This window comes from Nelusetta ayraudi, unplaced genomic scaffold (assembly GCF_046127955.1).
Source record: "Nelusetta ayraudi isolate G7.1 ecotype Tasmania unplaced genomic scaffold, CSIRO-AGI_Nayr_v1 ptg000001l, whole genome shotgun sequence".
Lineage (NCBI taxonomy): Eukaryota > Metazoa > Chordata > Actinopteri > Tetraodontiformes > Monacanthidae > Nelusetta > Nelusetta ayraudi.
This window is the reverse complement of record NW_027466051.1, coordinates 121,384-136,529: the sequence shown is the minus strand read 5'-3', so window position 1 is coordinate 136,529 and position 15,146 is coordinate 121,384. Positions and strand designations below refer to the sequence as shown.

Below are 15,146 nucleotides of genomic sequence, written 5' to 3'. Positions count from 1 at the left end.
TTCCACCATCCAAAGTCTTTTCTGGCTGCAGATTGTTGACATGAAAATATCAACAACATCCACTTTGTCTAGATGAGTCTTTAATATCTGCTTCAAAGTCTTCACACTGAGCAGCGTTACACACCAGTTGTCATCTGCTGACACATACTGTCCACCAGTAGAAAGCAGGAACTGACCTGAGAACTTCCAGACTGCAGTTTGGACTCTGCAGTCCAGCACAGAGCAGCTTCACTCCAGGATCCTCCAGGGTGGTGAGATTCAGGTCCAGCAGTGTGAGGTGGGAGGGGCTGGACTTCAGAGCTGAAGACACCACTGCACACTGAACCTCTGAGAGTTCAATGCCTGTGTTTATCCGTTTGGTGAAATCGCTGCAATGAAGGAGAGCAGAGAGAGAAGTTGTGGTTGACATGTGAGATTCTGCTGACTATGAAAGTGACTAAAGACTGTTTAACATCTGATCAGCTGCTTCCATCATCATCATCACCATCATCTTCATCAGCAGGTCCTCAGTGTCTCCACTGCAGTCTCCTCAACCAGGGAACTCAGTGCAGCTTCACACTCCAGTGTGTTCCAGCCACTGAGTGTCAACACGTCCTGTTGTGACTGACAGTGTTGCTCTGATCTGCTGCTTCAACTCAACATGATGCTCAGTTGTGTGTAAAGTCACTGCAGCTTGGAGCTCCACTGGATCAGAGTTCCTTCACTGGCGTCTCTTTGGACTCCACTGCAACTTTGATCCAACTGCTGTTTTATTGTCTGCTGCCAAATGAAGGAAGGATGTGATGTGTTTGTGTGTTCAATGTGTTGATTGTGTTGATTGACTGTCTGCATGAATCCTTCACACTGATCAAAGCTCCTCATTCTGCCACTGTCACATCTTCATCTCCATCCTGGACTCCAGTGGAGAAGCTTCACTGCACTCACCATCCAACACAAAGCAGCTGACTTAGCCCTGTGTTGGCAGCCTGCTGCTAAAAGTCACAACTCAGTGTTTCCCTCATTGTTTTCTTGGAGACCTGCAGCCACAAGTGGACCTGCTGATGTTGATCCTCCCTGTGACTGGAGGAGCTGCTGATATAGCAGGGTGGCTAACACCAAGGGCACACACACACACACACACTGTTTACGTACCCTAAACGTATCACAGCCTTCCTGCAGTTCCTCACAGCTGGAATCAGTCTCAATCTTCCCTCCATTGATGTCTTGTACTTGCTGAGGTCCAACACGTCCAGAACCTCCTCTGACATCTGCAGTACGTAGGCCAGAGCTGAACACTGGATGGCTGAGAGTTCCTTACTTGATCTGTTCTCTGACTGCAGGAACTCTTGGACCTCCTGATGCACTGACTGATCCTTCACCTCCAGCAGACAGTGGAAGATGTTGATGCTTCTGTCAGGAGAAACATTCCGAGTGTTCATCTCCTTCAGGTTGTTGATGACCTTCTCTAAGGTTCCTGGATGGTTGTCAGTGAGACCCAGCAGGCCTCCTAAGAGTCTCTGGTTGGATTCCAGACTGAGTCCATGGAGAAAGCGAACAAACAAGTCCAGGTGACCGTTTGGACTCTTCAAGGATTTCTCCATCATCCTCTTCAGAAAGGTGTCCAAGGTTTGGTCGCCTTCTTTTCTAAACAGGTTTGACAGTTTATCTAATAGCCCTGGTTTTACATCTTTGACAAAATCTTGAACAACCTGGTTGTTCTTGTTGGTGAAACAGTGGAAGATGAAGACTGCAGACAGAAACTCCTGGACGCTCAGATGAACGAAGCAGTAGACGGTTTTGTGGAAGATCACACTCTCTCTTCTGAAGATCTCTGTACAAACTCCTGAGTACACAGAGGCCTCAGTCACACTGAGACCACACTTCTCCAGGTCTTCACTGTAGAACATGATGTTTCCACTCTCCAGATGTTCAAATGCCAGCTGGCCCAGCTTCAGAAGAAGCTCCCTGTCAGCCTCCGTCAGCTCCTGTGGACCTCCTCCATACTTGTGCTGCTTCCTCTTGGTCTGGACCAGCAGGAAGTGTGAGTACATGTCAGTCAGGGTCTTGGGCAGCTCTCCTCTCTGCTCTGAGCTCAACATGCTCTCCAGAACTGTGGCAGTGATCCAGCAGAAGACCGGGATCTCACACATGATGTGGAGGCTCCTGGAGGCCTTGATGTGGGAGATGATCCTGCTGGACACACCTTCATCTCTGAACCTCCTCCTGAAATACTCTTCCTTGTGGTCATCGGTGAAGCCTCGTACTTCTGTCAGCCTGTCCACACATGACGGAGGGATCTGATTGGCTGCTGCAGGTCTGGAAGTTATCCACAGCAGAGCCGAGGGAAGCAGATCTCCTCTGATCAGGTTTGTTAGCAGGACCCTGACTGACTTCTTCTGAGTGACGTCAGTCGCCACCTGGTTGTCCTCAAAGTCCAGAGCCAGTCTGCTTTCATCCAGGCCGTCCAAGATGAAGAGAAGTTTGCAGACATGCAGCAGCTCTGCTGTGAGCTTCTCTAACGTTGGATGGAAAACATGGAGCAGCTCCAGAAGACTGTAGTGCTGCTCTTTGACCAAGTTGAGCTCCCTGAATGAGAGAGGAACCACCAGATGAAGGTCCTGGTTCTCCAGGCCCTGGGCCCAGTCCAGAGTGAACTTCTGCACTGAGAAGGTTTTTCCAACCCCAGCGACGCCGTTGGTCAGCACCACTCTGACTCTGAGTCCCTGCTGCTCAGGTGAGGCTTCAAAGATCTGGCTGCACCTGATTGGACGGTCATGGAGGCTCTCCTTGGTCTTCTTGGTCTCCAGCTGCCTGACCTCATGCTGTCTGTTGACCTCCTCACTCAGTTCCTCAGTGATGTGGAGCTTAGTGTAGATGCTGTTGAGGAGGGTTTGCCTTCCTGCTTCTTCACCTTCAGTCACACGTTCACATCTCCTCTCCAGACTGATCTTCTGCTGCTGTAGAAGCTCCTGCAGACCATTACCACCTGGAGCAGAGAAAAGGTTGGAGAAGAAACAATGAAGTTGCCATGAGGCCAGAATTGTTATTTTAATTCAAGATTCTAATTGTGTCAATAAAGCTCCATGAGCGACTGTGTTTGCAGTCAGTCTATAGTCCCTCTGCAGTGACAGTGAGATGATGTGGTGGACACTCTTACTGTGAGACATCCTGACAGGGTGGTTGGTAGTTTGAAGTCCTGCTCCACCCTGAGACACAGCACAGGACGACTGCTGCTGCTGCTGCTGCTGCTCCTCACCACCAGGACTCCCCTCCCTCTTCCTGTGGAGACACTTTGGCTTTGACTGATTGGATCAGTTGTTGTGTCCATCACTTGTCAGCTGTTTTTCTGACACCATCATTAGTTGGATGGAATCATTGTCTCCATCAACACTAACTGACAGCCTGCTGGCCTCCTAGTGGGCTCTTCACAAATCACTTCTTGTCTTTTGCTGTTTTCTAAATTCAATCCCTTCATGCAGCTTCACAATCAAACAATTTGACCCACAAAGAATAAAGTGCAACCATTAATGACGGCATTTTCAACCACGATGTTGCGCCTCTGATCGATTTGTAGCTGTTTTCTAGGCTGGTCTTGTCACATTATCTAATATATTATTAGATGACATATTCATCTATGGCGACACGGTGGCGCAGTGGTTAGTGCTGCCGCCTCAGAGCATGAAGGTCGTGGGTTCGATTCCGGACCTGGGACCTTTCTGTGTGGAGTCTGCGTGGGTTCTCTTCGGGTTCTCCAGCTTCGTCCCACACTCCATAAACATGCATGTGAGGGTTTCTATTTGGCCCCGCAATGAACTGGCGACTTCCTTTGCCCTAAGACAGCTGGGAAAGGCTCCAGCAGAGCCCCATGACCCTGAATAGGAATAAGCGGGTTTAGAAGATGAATGATATTAATCTATCAAATGTATATTTTCCATCTGGTGTGGTTGACACCTCGTGGGCTCTGGTTGAGCAGTGGCTCTGTGAAACTGGCCCTTTGTTTCTCAGCAGACAGAGACAGTGGAGACACATTGCACTGAACTTTGATTGAAATTCATCTCAGTGGAGTTGAGCTGCACTTTATGACAGAGCATCAAACATTCCTGCCACTGCATAAAGTTCAGTCTCATGTGCAACATGATGAATGTGACCGTGTCAAAGTGTTGTATCTGAAGCTTCTTGGTCAATACGTCATCAGCCATTGTATACAAAAACAGGATGAACATGCAGTTCATTATGCCATCTGTGACTGGGTGACTTCTAGCCAGAGGAAGCAAGACTGTCAACTTAAAGGCAGAGGTTCCTCCCAACACCCTGTACCTTGTATGATGTGTTTAACAGTTCTCATGCATGTTCTCTAAACCACCTCCATGGTCTCTGGGACAGCCACTGGTATTCCCTTCAAAGGATATACGTTGTGACTGACGACCCTCTCTATGCCCTGCCTGTCTTGTCTACTCCCTTGCAGGTAGCAGTGGGCATGGATTGGGTTGTCAGGGAAGTTTTAAAAGCTCTGGTTTGGGTTTTGCTTTAGTTTTTACACCTTGCAACATCACACAAACACTGTTTCACTCATGCCACCCATTTACACTCATGACTTTCCTGATTACACACCTCATGTTAACATTTAATTGGTTTTCCTTGTGTTGGGTCTTATTGTCATGGCCCTTGCAGCCCGGTTCGTGACAACGTGTATATATTAACATCTGTGTGCATAAAACTGTGGTGTTGGAGCTGCGTCCTTGGAGTTGTTAACATTTGGCCTCAAGAGCTCCCTCAGGCAGACCATGGTGCCTGATCGATGCCTGACTTCTTTTGGAATAAACTTTTAATCAAGTCGGTGTCAATGAGGATTCCTTCATCATCTACACATCACAGCAGCTGCCTGACAATACACCACGAAAGATTCTCTTGGCTTGACCACTGGCCACAACTTTTGACACCTTTACACTGTCTGCTGAATTTATTGCATTAAAAAACAAATCTGCAAACACAACAAAAAGTATTTTACACAGTTTGTTTCAGCCTTTTATTCAAATTGAAGGTTTTCTAAATGATCAACAGTTTTAACAGGAGGTTTTACATTGATGGCATAATAAATCACATTACTGCTGGCTGTCTATTCATCATATAATGCAGGTAGCCTTGTTCCTTACTGTGTTCCAGAGGCTCCAGGTTCATTACTGAAGGTTAGAAGTTCAAACATGGACCCCTCATCCTTCAGAGACACCACACTGGACCATGGAGACTTTGCTCTGCCCTCCTCTTGCTCCACTGGAAGACTCATCTTGAGTCCTGGAGTCAGTCTGAGGTGAAACATCAAGAGTGACAGTGAGCTGAGAACCCAGTGAGTTCCACTTCAGACAGAGAGAACAGGAAGAAACACTGAGCTCCCAGTGGGATCCAGCAGATACACCGTAGGGTTGCCAACTTTCCAGCAGAATACGGGATTGTCCCACATTTGGCAACATAAAGACCCATCCGATAATGAACTGATACAGGACGTCACCAAACGCCCTCACCCATCGAGAAAAAATGAATCGGGACTTCAGTGATCTCCACCAGTCCCACCGTCGACCCCTTGACTGAGACCACATTTCATGTGTTCTTGACTCTCGTAGCATCGTCGCACTTAGCCATTAACATGCGTCTTGAGCGTGCCATTTGTGATCACATCACACACACCCCTGCCGAACCTATGCAAATGCAACATGCGTCATTTCCATTTTTAACGACTGGGGGCGGTAAAGCGCAAAACCACGGCGAGTTTTACATGACAGCGAATAAGAATCAACTTCCTGTTTGCGGACTATATCAAGTCACTCGTTTTAATTCTACTGCAGCTCGTATAGATCCGAACGAGGAGTAACGACTGGTGGGAAAGCGTGGTGACGACTTTATTTTCGGATCAACAGTGGCTGGCAAATTTTCGGATGCAACGTCGCACATTTAATCACATGTGGGGAAACTGCGACCGCTGCTCCGCTGACAAAATACGCTAATCCGGAATGAAATTTATTAGCATGCTAATAAACAAGGGGTGAGTGGAGTAGGCGGTCGTTAATGTGGACTGAAGTCGCATTCTGTTTGCACGTCCATGACGAATGCGTTTTTATGCGATGCGATCGGATGTCAAAACGGATTTGGATTGTTTGCACTTGGTCATTTCATGCGTTTTTCGTATTCTGATCAGCAAAAAAACGCATGAAATGACCAAGTGCAAACAGGGCCTCAGTGACCACTCACCTGCTGCTGCTGCAGTGGTGGTGGTGGAGCTGTTACTGCTGCTGCTGCTGCTGTTACTGCTGCTGCTGCGACGCCTCAAAATGGAGCCTGACAATAAACAACTGGGACTTCTCTTCCTGCTTCTGCCGCTCCTCATTTTATGAAGACAATGTCCACAGTCCACAGCACAACTCACACTCACTGGCACACCCATAAGCAACACACACACACACACACACACACACACACACACACACACACACACACACACACACACACACACACACACACACACACACAGTTTCCAGCGTCATAAATGAGCTCCATTGTCATCAGAATGTTTATCATGACTTCAGAATTGCAATCGTATCCTTTTTTTCTTTTCTTCAGAAAATCATGATTTATTCTGATGATTATTGTCAGAGATTTTCAAGAGAAGCTCAAAAACAACACATTAAACACAACAGGTGTACTTTTGAACCGCGTCCACCGGCTCTCAGCTTGTAGATGTGTTCAGTGACTCTTCATCACACCATCAAACTCCAGCTCTCTAGCGCATCCATCAGGCCAAGACAAGAACAGGCGTCCATGTGGTAGGTATCAAAGTACAAATAATAATAATAATAATAATAATAATAATAATAATAATAATAATAATAATAATAATAATAAAACTTTATTTGTACAGCGCTAAATCACAACCAAAGGCGTCTCAAAGCGCTTTATACAATCAGAGACAACCAACCGGGCTCCCGGAGCAAGCAAGATGGCAGTATCATGCATATCAAGCATACAATACAAAGCATAATGAGAGCTAGTTTGGACAGAGTAGATAGAGTCAAAGATTGATTGGGTGAGGAGAGTGATAGAAGCTCCGCCTGCACAGAGCAACGATCCCTGTAACGGGAGCGAAAGATCTCCCTCCACGGCGTAAGCCTACAGCAGCTTAACTGACAGTGGATGGAATCTAACTATAAGCTTTAAGAAAAAGGAAAGTCTTAAGTCTACTCCTAAATAAACTAACTGTGTCCGCCCCACTCACCGAGGCTGGAAGATGATTGCAAAATAAAGGTGCCAGGAAACTGAAACACCTACCTCCGGACCTAACTCTAGAAATTTTGGGGATAACTAAAAGACCTGAATCCTCAGAGCGAAGGGCTCTTGGAGAATGTTCAATTAGTTCCCTAATATAAGAAAGAGCCTGAGAATGAAGAGCTTTGTAAGTTAAAACTAGAATCTTAAATTCAATTCTAAATTTGACAGGCAGCCAATGCAAGGAAGCTAAGATTGGAGTAATATGCTGCCTCCTTCGAGTTCCGGTTAACAATCGTGCAGCAGAGTTTTGGATTAACTGTAATGTCCTAAGGGACGAATTTGGGCATCCTGCTAGTACCGAGTTACAGTAATCTAGTCTAGACGTAACAAAAGCATGGATTATTTGTTCTGCGTCTTTGAAGGACAAACAACCTCGAATTTTGGCAATGTTTCTAAAGTGGAAGAAAGCTGACCTCCCTACATTCTGTATATGAGAATTAAAGGTCAGGTCCTGATCAAAAGTGACTCCAAGGTTCCTCACAGTAGAACTGAGTGTAGTACCAAATAGACTACCTTGTCCATCAAAGGCTCTGTCCCTAATCTCTCGCGATCCAAACATAATGACCTCAGTTTTGTCGGTATTGTTGTGTTCATAATATGCAACACTAGTTCGAATGTGACACCTGCAGCCGCTAGAGGCGCTCAAGCGGATGTGGGGAGAGGGAAAGGAGAAAGGAAGGAGAAGTGCGGAACTGAGTTGGTGAGAAGAATAAAGACTGAGGTTCTCGGAATGAACTGGAGTTATTGTGGTTCTTATTAGCATAACAAGTGGCGACGAGGATAAAAGAAAAGCAAGGAAGATGGCCCTGCTTGGACTGCAACCCCCTCCTGCGTTCCTGGAGTGCCCGGGAAAACCGAAAGTAGCTTTTGACGCTTGGAAGAAGCTGTTTGACAACTACCTGCTCGCGATCGGTGGGAAGGACTTTTCGGCAGAGAGGAAAAGAGCACTTCTGATCCATTGCTTAGGAACAGAGGGACAGAGACTCTACAACACCTTACCCCTTGCCGCCGATACATATGATGGAACTGTCCTGGCGTTGCAGACGTTCTTCACTCCGAAAGTCAACGTCGTTGCTGAGAGGTACCGTTTTAGGCAGCATGCTCAAGCTGTAGGCGAGTCAATTGATCACTATTTGGCAGCGCTACGTGAGCTCGCCAAAACATGAAATTTTGGCGCCTTGGAAGGGAAAATGCTGCGTGATCAAATTGTTGAGAAGATATGTACACCTTGCGTATGTGAAAGACTGTTAATAGAGCCTGAATTAACACTTGAAAAAACAATTACCTTGGTTAGAATGACGGAAACTGCAATGAATGATGCCAAAACGTTCATGGATTCAGGAACAAAAAGTGTTAATGCCGTGTACAAACAAGGAAATAGAAAACAAAGTGAGAACAGTCAGTGTTACAGATGTGGTTCAACAAATCACCTTGCCAATGACCAGTTGTGCCCTGCAAAGAATGCCAGATGTAAAAAGTGTGGGAAAACAGGTCATTTTGCTCGGGTTTGCAATTCAATTCAATAATTCCCAAACATATCTACATGGCACACTTCAAGAAAAGCAAACTCAGCCCACCCACGGTACAACTACAGACCTATTCAAAACACAAGCTGAAAGTAATTGGACGTCTCCAAGTTACAGTCACTTACAACAACAAGAGTGTCACTGGAATTTTCAATGTTGTCAAGTCTGGCGTACCGCTGATTGGGCTGGATTTATGTGAGGCCCTGGACATTGTCATAAAGGGAGGACGTCTGGTAGAACCCCCACCTGAACCCGTGATGGACTGTGCAGCGATTTCTCAACCAGAACCACTGCTGCTACCTACTGGTCACAGAGTAGAGAAGGGAATTGGACACGCCAAGAACTTTGTGCATAAAGTACAGACTCGCCCAGAGGTGAAACCGGTGCAGCAAAAGCTCCGGCGCTTGCCACTCTCTGTGAGGGAGGCTGTCACCAATGAACTGGAGGAGCAAGGAATTATTGAAAGAATTGACTCTTCTGAATGGGTGTCCCCCATTGTTGTCACCAGTAGGAGAAATGGAAAGATTTGCATGTGTGTGGATATGAGGGAACCTAACAAGGCAGTGGTGCCTGACGGCCACCCCCTACCACTGATTGAGGACTTAATGTCAGAGCTGCATGGATCTAAACTGTACTCCACTCTGGACCTAAAAAGCGCCTACCATCAACTGGAATTACACAGAGAGAGCAGAGGACTCACTGCTTTTGTAACACATGAGGGTCTATACCAGTACTGCAGAGTGCCTTATGGACTAAGCTCCGCCCCTGCTGCATTTCAAAAGATGATGAAGAAGATTCTCAGTGGATTGGAGGGCGTACAGTGCTACCTGGACGACGTCATCGTCTATGGCTCCTCACCAGCACACCATGACAAATGTTTGGAAGCTGTTTTACGCTGCATTGAGGACGCTGGTCTGAAATTAAATATGGAACAGTGCCTCTTCCGCCAGACTACACTTGATTTCCTGGGCTACAGACTCTCACCTGAAGGCTTGGAGCCTAAGGATTCACATGTCAAAGCAATCCTGGATGCCCCTGCACCTGTTGATGCAGCTTCTCTGCGTTCATTCCTGGGTCTGAGTGCATGGTATAGCAAGTTCATGCCAAATTATGCCAGCATTGTGGAACCCATGAGGGTACTGCTACGGAAGAACATTGGTTTTACCTCGAGTGATGAAGCCCAAGCGAGCTTTGAAAAAGTTCAGGGGATGATTGTCAACGGCCCAGCATTGAAACTGTTTGACCCACATAAGCAGTGGTCTCCACTGATGCGTCTGATTACGGGCTTGGAGCCATGCTGTCCCAAGTTAATAGTGCTGGAGAAGAAGAGACAGTTGCTTTTGCCTCTCGCAGCCTGTCAGATGCTGAAAGAAAGTACTCCATCGTGGAAAAAGAAGCCCTGGCATGTGTATGGGCTGCAGAAAAGTGGCGTGTGTGGCTCTGGGGAAGAAAGTTCCTGCTACGCACCGATCATCAGGCAGGACTACGCTTTTGACTTCAAAAGGGAACAACCGGGCTGGTCTTCGCATAGCCAGGTGGTCTGCTCGTCTCATGGAGTTTGATTATGATGTCCAATACAGGGCTGGAGCACAAAATGGTGTTGCTGACTGCTTATCCAGACTACCACTCCCTGGAACCAGTGTGGATTACACAGAGACTGTGGAGTCAGTCGCGGCAATAATGACTGACACTGATGCAATCTCTATGGAACATTTTAAAGCTGAATGCCATTCTTGCCCTGTTTTGTCCAAGCTTCGCACGCAGGTTCAGAAACCATGGCCGGGAAAAAAAGACTGCTGTTGATCCTGATTTACAGCCTTATTACATGGTATGTGATGAACTGTCAATCGTGGATGACTGTGTTTTCAGAGGTACTTACCGCCTTGTTGTACCAGGGTCCCTGCAGAAGCACTTGATTGACATTGCTCATGAGACTCATCAGGGAATTGCTCGCACAAAGCAACGGCTGAGAGAACTGTACTGGTGGCCGGGGATGGATCGTCAGGTGGAAGCTTTCATTGAGGTGTGTGCTACATGTAGGCAAAATGATAAGACGGCTGTAACCCACAATGCGCCACTACAACCTGTTCCGTTACCTGTAGCCGCGTGGGAGAAGGTTGGCATCGATATTGTTGGCCCTTTTGACACTGCGCCGAGAGACAGCAGGTTTGCTGTCACGTTAGTGGACTACTACAGCAAATGGCCAGAAGTTGCTTTTGTTACACACATCACTACAGCAACAATCATTCAGTTTCTGACAGCAGCCTTTTCGAGAGAGGGGAACCCAAGGGAAATAGTGAGTGACAATGGTGCACAGTTCACCTCCACTGAATTCGGGGCATTTCTCAAAGAAAGAGAAATTGTGCACCTGAAAGCATCCGTGTACTATCCCCGTGCTAATGGAGAAGTTGAACGGTTCAACAGAGTGCTGAAAGACTGCCTACAGACAGCTTCAATACAAGGCACACCCTGGAAATCATTCATTCGTTCCTTCCTCATGGATTACAGAGCAACCCCTCATGCAACCGCAGGAGTCAGCCCATCTTGTCTACTCCATGGTAGGCAAATGAGAACAAAACTTCAAATCATGGATGTCGTCCCTACTCCAGTTAAAGAAGGTGATGTGAGAGAGAGTACAACACAAACAGAAAAAATCAAAACAGTACACTGATGTGAAGAGAAGCGCCAAGTACCAGCACTTTTGCCCTGGTGACCAGGTCCGGGTCAGAAAACCATGGAAAGTTAAGAAAGGTGAACAAAAGTTCACACAACCAATGACTGTGGTAAGGCAGAAAAGCCCCCACACATTCCTGCTGGATGATGGGAGGACGTGGAATGCGTCACATCTGTCTGCACTGCCAGAGTTGCACACTGCAGTTAGCATGGATAGAGGTTGGGAAAATCTCCAGGCTACGGGCCATGCCCAACTAGAGACTAATGGACAGTGCAGACCTGATAGGTCCAGGAATCCACCTGTCTGGGCCAAAGACTATGTTCTGGGTTAGACCTAGTAGTGGTCACCACCGCCATAGGTTAATAACAGGTTCCAACTGGTCAAAACGAAAAAAAAAAAAAAAAAAAGTGATAATATGGTTATTACTTGCACAGTGTTCTTGTTAATTTGTATCAGCTACTACATAACTCCTTACCCCTGATACTTATATGCCACGGGCATTAATGGGCTAGTTCAGCCATCTACTGTGAAAAATGTAAAGCCTAATACAGCGTTGAGAAGTTTGTTATTTATAGTCAGTAACTGAGAAATTTTCTGTTAAGAGTTAAAAGTTAGCTTTATTGAAAAGGGGAGATGTTGTGTTCATATATGCAACACTAGTTCGAATGTGACACCTGCAGCCGCTAGAGGCGCTCAAGCGGATGTGGGCAGAGGGAAAGGAGAAAGGAAGGAGAAGTGCGGAACTGAGTTGGTGAGAAGAATAAAGACTGAGGTTCTCGGAATGAACTGGAGTTATTGTGGTTCTTATTAGCGTAACATGTATTAAGCAACAGGAAATTCCGTGTCATCCAAGTTTTGACGTCACGAAGACAAGATTCCAGTTTAGCCAACTGATGAGCCTCATTTGCCTTAAATGACAATTACAACTGTGTGTCATCTGCATAAGAATGGAAACTGGACAGCCTCTTCTCGCGAGATTATCGAACCGCACATGCCGCCAGAACTCACTGCCATCCACGCATGTTTGCAGTAGTATTTTATCATATTTAACTGTTTAAGCTCGGCGCCACCCTATCGCCCACTGTCTTGAGAAATGGTTTTTCATTGTCTCCGCTTAACGTAACTTTCGAGGGGGTGGGGGTGGGGTGTCATTGTCTCCGCTTAACGTAACTTTCGGAGGTGGGGGGCTCATTTTCTCCGCTACTGTAACTTTCGATCAGGGGCGGGCTGCTCGTTGTCGTTGGATGCGTCGCTGCCCATAGCCACAGACCGGGGATGCGGACGGCAGTGAGCGTCCACAACATGCAGGTGGCGACATACGTGTGCATTCACACCTTCCATTTTTGTCACGTTGTTCTGTTCTGTGACGCCACCTTTGCGAGTTTTCCCGATAATCGGCGGTTTTCAGTCAGGCGGAAAGAAAGCTGTGCGTTAATTATTACACAATGTTTTGTTCCTGCTACATACATAAACACATGTGATCAAAAGATTCAGGTCGTTGTTTTAATTAAACTTTTCTGTTTTTTTACAAGGCCACTTTAAGGAGGAGCCAGTGCTTTTGACAGTTTTGTCTTTCTTATAGAGAAAGTAGAACTGTAAGTAGAACTTGTAGTGTAGAACTGTTTCCTCTCTCTCCCTCTCTCTCTCTCTCTCTCCCCCTCTTTAAAACACTATGAGATGGTCATGCAAAAGTTGCAATTTCAGGACTGCAACACGTTTAGATCTCTTAAGGCATTACAGATTGAAACACTCGCACACTCGGCCCCTTCCCTGTTTATTTTCAGATTGTCCTTGTTGTTTTAAAAGTTGGGGTGCACTTAAAACACATTTGTCTCGAGATCATCCAGAATCTGAACAGTCAGGGAAAATAGTTTCTTTTAAATGTCTTGTTTGTAATTTATGTAATTTTCATACGGAGAAACAATATTTTGAACACCTTGGGAGTCATTTGAAAAAGCACAAAACCATTCACTGTGTTTTTAAAGGGTGTAGCTATAGCACTTACATATATACAACTTTTGCCTCACATAAAAGTAGAAAGCACACTTCTCATTGCCTGGAGGATTTTAAGGAAACTATCCTACAAACCTTTCCAAGTCAGGCAACAGATGATGATTGTTCACTGGTAGATGAAACTGACATTTCTTCTACTGAAACAATTGTAGGAGAGGGTGAGGACTTGGTTAAAGTCATTGTAGATGAGCTTGCTTCCTTACTGCTCAAGTTAGACTGTATCTTCAATGTGCCAAGTAGATGCATAGATGAAATTATAGGGGAGCTTCAATTTATCTCTTCCTCAGCATCTGCACCTGTACTTAAGAACATTATTCAAAAGACACTTGAGGGCCATAATTGTACTGTTGGAGAACTAGTGATCACAGATTTGGTAACTAACATATGCCAATTAAATCCTCTTAGTGCAGCCTTTAGTGAAGGAGGTCCTCTTGGTACAGCATACCAGAGAGACAAATACTTAAAGGAACATTTCTGTATTGTTGAGCCAGTAGAATACATACTTGATAAGAAAGAAGGAAAGTCATTTCAGTATGTCCCAATTTTACAATCCTTGTCAGAAATCCTGAAAGTGAAATGAAATGAAACTATACAAGTTTTCATGACGGTTCTCATTTTGAGGAAAATAGGTTTCTATCTGGAGAGGAATTTAGAATTTCCCTGCTACTCTACTGTGACGACTTTGAAATATGTAATCCATTAGGCACCTCTCGTAAAAAGCACAAAGTAACCGGTGTCTATTGGGTGTTAGCTCATATTCCTGCTTTATTAAGGTCTACTCTATCATCTATTTACTTGGCGATTTTGTGTAAGGCAGATGACATTAAGCAGTTTGGTTATCCTCAAGTGTTGGATCCCTTATTAACTGACCTGAAAAGCTTTGAAGAGGATGGTATTTTTGTACCATGTTTGGGAAAAGTAATTAAGGGCACCATATTTTCTGTCATTGCCGACAACCTTAGTGCCCATTCATTGGCGGGGTTTGTTGAAAGTTTCTCTGGCTCATATGTTTGCAGAGTTTGTCTTGGACAGCGAACCCAGTTTCAGCAGCTAGAGGTCCGGACAGGTTCATTTCCTTGTAGAACAAAACAGCAACACCAGCTGGATGTTGAAGCAGCTGCTGCCAGTGACACCCCTAGCCATGGAGTTAAAAGGCCTTGTGCAATCACAGAACGGCTCGATCACTTTCATGTGACAACAGGTTACCCACCTGATGTAATACACAATTTACTTGAGGGAATTGTACCTGTAGAATTAGCATTGTGTTTATGCGTCTTCATAAAGAAAAAGTACTTCTCTCTTGAGGAGCTGAATGCAATCATCAAGAATTTTCCATACAAGGGGAAAGACAAGACAAATTGTCCTACATGTATAGTACCTACCTTTGCCTCCAAGAAAACAATTGGTGGCAACGCTCATGAAAATTGGTGCGTACTAAGGCTGCTTCCGCTTATGGTTGGCTTCAGAATACATGAAGATGACGATGCGTGGCAACTGTTGATGACCCTCAAAGATATTGTTGAGTTGTGCATGTCACCCACCCACACAGATGAGAGCATTGGTCTCTTAGATAGCCTAATTGCTGAACATAGACATAGATTTTTCTCAGTTTTTCCACAAGAAAGGTTGATCCCTAA

General features: G+C 45.6%; 1 protein-coding gene across 1 annotated transcript in view; it reads right to left on the bottom strand.

Annotated features, from left to right (window-relative positions):
- LOC142900070 (NACHT, LRR and PYD domains-containing protein 14-like) overlaps positions 1-15,146 on the bottom strand; it is a 90,793-nt gene that overhangs the window by 44,768 nt on the left and 30,879 nt on the right. The window lies entirely within an intron of this gene.